This window comes from Arachis stenosperma, chromosome 10, assembly GCF_014773155.1.
Source record: "Arachis stenosperma cultivar V10309 chromosome 10, arast.V10309.gnm1.PFL2, whole genome shotgun sequence".
Classification (NCBI taxonomy): Eukaryota; Viridiplantae; Streptophyta; class Magnoliopsida; order Fabales; family Fabaceae; genus Arachis; species Arachis stenosperma.
In genome coordinates, this window is record NC_080386.1 from 122,420,693 (window position 1) to 122,426,739 (window position 6,047).

A 6,047-nucleotide genomic window follows, 5' to 3' on the forward strand; every position below is an offset into this window, starting at 1 on the left:
TGCTTTGATTATCTTCTTGATAATTTTTCGTTACCATTGGCGTTACATGTTTTTTGCTTTCTAATTAATGATTATAAAGTTTATGACCTGGGTTGATTATGTTCATCTCTATTGACTCTATGTGCCATGTCAATGCTTTTTAGTTTGTAACTAAATCTTTTTAATTTAAAAATTAAAATGAATTTTTTTATACTTTAATTATTTAGCTATCAAGAAAAATATTATTTATCATATCTGCTTAATTACGATTACTATTTCACCACCATGACATAAATATTAACTAACTTTCATAAACCACAGTCACTAATATATTATGTAACACATAAATTTTGTTTTAACTTATTTTTCATATATTAATCCTCAATTTAAAATATTGAATGAACACTTATGGATCTGTTTTTAACTTGAAATCATGAATCCTGAATTTTCAACTTCTGAAAAAATAAATTTAATTCAAAGGTACTGTATCTGTTTTGAGTGTATTTTATTATTATTTTAATTAAGAGAATTATCTATTTACTCCCTCTTAATGAGTATAAATTTTCACTATAAAACATGTTTATGAAGTCAATGTTGTTTTAACCATTCTCATGTTTAATAAATTATCATTTGTTTAACTAAATTTTGCAGCTGTGCATCATATAATTAATATACGCATTGGTATTTTTTCTAGAGACCTTGAACTCAATACGCTGTCATGGCGGATGGCATCCCTAAAGATTTGTTTGTAGTTTCTAACTCTAAAGCTGTAGAAGATGGGTGACATATCAGCAAGTGTGCATTATGCTCACAAGTACACTGACCAAAAACATCCAGGCCAAGACATCCCATTGATTTTATGGGACTTGTCCACGGACATCAAGGCCGGCTGGAGCAACTCGAACATGTACTAGAAAGACAACGAGAAAGACAATCAGAATCCAAGAATGCACTAAAAAGAGAGGAACGACAACGAATGGGATTAGAAAAAAAGTTTTTGAAACCGGAAACCCACTTAGGCGAGGTCACAAACCAAAACACTAACTTCGTCATGCATTCTGATCTCAACTAAGTTTTGGAAGAATACATAGAATTTTTAGATTGAAATTGTATTCAATTTTTCGAATTCTACTTTATCATCATCCTTTCTTGTATATTTATTATTCAATGCAAATATAACATATCTTACGGTACACGAGATGATCTAACAGCAATAATTAGTTGATATTATTATACACATTTTTAAAATTCTGATTAATATGATTTTCGTTTAAGGTAATTCAAGGCTAGTGTAACATTTTAAGTAGATTATTGAAATAGAACATAATTTGAAACTCATATTATAAGAGGATATTAAAATTTTCCGTCGACAATTTAAACAAATATAATGGTGGTTGATTTATGCATTGTACACTATGCTGCATGTAGGGGTTTGCTCGTTTAATTTGATGGTGCAAATCTTTTATCATCTAAATAATTATTCTTAAAAAAATACTTTACAATTATTGTGACGAGGCGATTTATTAATTGAAGCCACCATAACTTTATATAATATTTAACCAAATATTTAAAATTTTTACTTTTGAAATAAATTAATTTTTATATTTTAAAAATTTATTAACTAACCATATCTGATAAATGACAATTTCAATTTTAAAATTTAAATTAAGTTTCGTAAATAATAACAATCCTAATTTTCCTAACAACTATAACCGGTGAGAATCCAATATAAATTTCAAATAGTTAGTTTTGCTACCACATTATTATCTTAGCTTTGCATAAACTAATTCTCTTATATATTACGTAACTAATATTAGAATGAGAATAACATGGTACCTATTGTTATTTTAATTTGACTCTAATTTTCACCAAATCTAAACCGTTAGAAAATGTTACATTTCTTATGGGTATATAAAGAAAGACCTGTAATTTGCTTAATAATTTTAAAATTTTCATTATCCGATGTGAATAAAGTTGTCACGTAAGTTTATTCCAATCACCCTTAGTTGTAACACAAAAATTGATGTATTGAATTCTAAACTATCTTCTCTATTACTCTCTTTCAGTTATATCAGTGTTAGATGTAAAACCATTCTTATCATTTAATATTGTCATTTAAATTATTAACGTCGATTTTTAATTATTTAGTATTTTTTTACAATTCTTAAATGCAACAATTTATAAATTTTGTTTGTATTTATATAATTTAATTTAATTAAGTATTACATTTTTTTAATTTTAATCCACAAACAAATAATCGCTTTTTTTAATGCTATAAAATGATATATACTCACACCATAATTTTAATTGTTAAATTTTTTAATTTTATATTCAATATCTTAAATAACCTTTTGTTCCATTATTTTTAAAAATTTTTAATTTTTATTTTCATTATTCTTTACTATTCTCCATCCACATATTTATCATTATTTTTTTTAATTAAGTAAAATAAAGATAGGGAGAGAGTACTAAATGTACTCCATAGAATAAGAAAGAAGACAACATGGGTAAAAGTTATGTGTATAATACAAAGGTAACTATACAAAGAATAAAGAAAAATTAACTAATAATTATATTTTTGACTAAATTTTAAGACAACAATTATATTAAACACTATTTATTAATAGGATTAAGATGGAAAAACAAAAATTGGACACCAAACTCTCCTATTCCCTTTATATATTGTTATAGATATAATTTTGTGCACTATAAATACGGATTTAAAAATCATTAATACATCTACATCTATTTTTAACAAAATAATGACAGGTTAGGGAAGAACATGTTTGGAATTTCCTAACTCTCCTCATAATTAACTTGTTAAAGACTAATCGTGGCAGGGTGTTGAGAGTCAGAAAGTTAAATACCAATTAAGAAAAATAATATATTAACAACAATAATAATATATTAAATAACAGAATTACTTAGATAATTAACAATTTTTCTTAGAAAATCAATTTGAATAGCTATATGATGTCAATATGTCTATAATCAAACATTTCGAAATAGGAAATAGATTTTAACTAATTAGCTTGTCAGATTCTCATTTTAAATACTAATAATATACTATAGATAATTTTCACAATTATATTGTCAAACATTGAAAATAAACATGATATATGAAAAACCATTACATGCATAGATAAAGTTTTGTCATTATTTACTTAAATTTTTATTTCTTTAATAACGGATATGTTTTGATAATTATTGTGAAATTTTTTTAACTTCATACTAGATATGGATAAAAACTGGATTTTAGAGCCATGAGTTAGTATAGAATATAAGCAAGGATTGAATAATTTTTTAGACTTTGCATATAATAATGCATCGTCAGATGGAATGATTAAATGTCTGTGTCCAAAGTGTGATTTTTAACTTATACAAATAAGAGAAGATGTGTATGATCACCTGTTGCTTAGGCCCTTTCCTCCTGAGTACACTGTCTGGATTCGTCATGGTGAGAAATCTTGTGATGAGGCCACAAAGTTCAAGAGCGTAACTGATAATTCGAAATCCCAACCAAATCCAATGATGCAACTGGTAAATGAGGCATTCGATTTCTCAATGCAGGGGGCGATGACACAGAAATATATGAACATGTGGAGGATGATGAACCTGAATTTTCCAATTTATACGGTGAGCCAAGTCGCGTGGCGAGAGATTTTAATGATCTACTTGCTGATGGAGAGTATGAATTATACCCCGGATACTCAAAATACTCAAAGTTATCATTCCTTGTTAAGCTTTACCACATAAAGTGTATGTGTGGTGTTAGTGACAAGGCAATGTCAATGATCCTAGATTTGTTGCGAGATGCATTTGAGCACGCTAAACTTTCGAGGACATTCTACGAAGCCAAGAAGACAATTAAGAAATTGGGAATTGAATACAAGAAAATAGATGCATGTCCAAATAATTGCATGTTATACCGGGGTGATGACAAAGACTTGACCAATTGCAAATAATGCGGGACTTCAAGATGGAAGCAAAAGGCGCGGAAGGGTTCTATCATCAGGCTGAAACTCATGTCAAGAGAAATGGAAAACCAATACCAGCAAAAACTCTTCGGTACTTTCCTCTCATATCGCGGCTACAACGGTTATTCATGTGTAGCAAGACATCTAAAGACATGTTATGGCATAAGGAGGGTCACAACAATGACGGTTTCTTGAGGCATCCAAGGGACGCTGAAGCATGGGAAAAGTTTGATGCGAAGCATACCGCTTTTTCATCAGATTCGCGTAGTGTTCGCCTGGCCTTGGCTAGCGATAGATTTAATCCTTTCGGAAACATGAGCACAAAGTATTCCGTTTGGCCAGTGATTCTTATCCCGTACAACTTTCCTTCATGGATTTGTATGAATCCGACCTCTTTCATTCTATCCATGATTATTCCTTGGCCTAAAATGCCAGGTAATGATATAGATATTTACCTGCAGCCATTGATTGATGATTTGAAGCAATTATGGGATGGCATTGACTTGTACTATTAGCAATTTTCAGGATTGGAAAACTTATCTGGGTGAAATACGCACAGCAGCTTGGCATGTCCTACCTGTAATTTGGATGCTAGGGCACAGTGACTCACATTTAGTCAAAAATGGTGTTTAATTGGTCATTGTCGATTTCTAAGTCAGGGACATAAATTTAGACAGGATCAGGTAAGATTTGATGGCCAGGTAGAGAACAGGGATCCCCCGAAGATGTTGTCTGGAACAGATATCTTGAGGCAACAATCAAATATTCACGTGTCATACGGAAATGTTACAAACGTGATAGGACATAAAAGACGCAGTGGTGCAGATGTCAATTAGGGTGACTTAAATTGGAAGAAGAAGAGCATTTTTTTTAACTCCCATATTGGGAAGATAATATGCTACGCTATAACCTCGATGTAATGCACATAGAGAAAAATGTATGCGATAACGTAGTGTTCATTGTATTAAATAATAGTGCCAAGTCAAAGGACAATTTAAAAGCTTGAAAGGATTTACAATGCATGGGTATAAGGCCAGAGTTGTGGCCGCGCGATGGTGGAAAATATCCTTCTGCAATATTTACAATGTCAAAATCATAGAAGGATACATTTCTGAAGACTCTCCAAAAAGTTGTCTTTCCAGATGGTTATGCTAGCAACATTACGCGTTGTGTTGACTTGCAACATCGTAAGTTGATTGGATTGAAAAGTCATGATTGTCACATTCTGATGGAACATTTACTTCCAATTCTGGTTAAGAATGCACCGCCTACCCCCGTGGACACCGTAATTGCCGATCTTTCATCATTTTTTCAAGCACTCTGCAGGAAAGCCATTAACCTTCTACAGCTTGATGAACTCCAAAATCATGTTGTTCATACCCAGTGTCATATGGAAATGATTTTTCCTCCTTCGTTCTTCATAGTCATGGTACACCTTATTGTTCATCTTGTTGAAGAAGTAAAACTTGGTGGCCCAGTACATTATCGGTGGATGTATCCAATAGAGAGGTTAGTGTGTATATAACCCTATCTACAACATGCAGTTGAACAATTTATTATCCTAAGCGTACGAATTGGTTTTATTTGAAAGGTATCTGGGTCGTTTGAAGCAGTATGTGCGCAACAGGGCTCAAGCAGAAGGCTCAATTGCGGAGGGGTACTTATCGGAAGAAATTCTAACTTTTTGCTCTAGATATTTGGATAACATTGAGACTAGAATGAATCGACCGGTGCGAGTTGACAATGAACCTAGGAGAGTACTCCCTAATGCATATGAAACCATGTTTCTGGAAGTTGGAAAGGCGATAGGGACTGCAAAATATTTTAAGCTGAGTCAAATGGAACGACTTCAAGCACATCGTCACGTGTTAGTCAACTTTGAGGCTGTTTCTGACTTTATTGAGTAAGTAATCTTATGTAATATTTCAAACCTCCGATATAAATCATATAACCCATGCACTATTTGCGAATAATGTTCTACAATTCCATATAGTTCATTTAGAGTTAAAACAAAGAGAAAGCTACGAGATCAAACAAGGTCGCAATCGAAAATAGACAGTATTGTACACAAGGGATTTGTTCAGTGGTTCA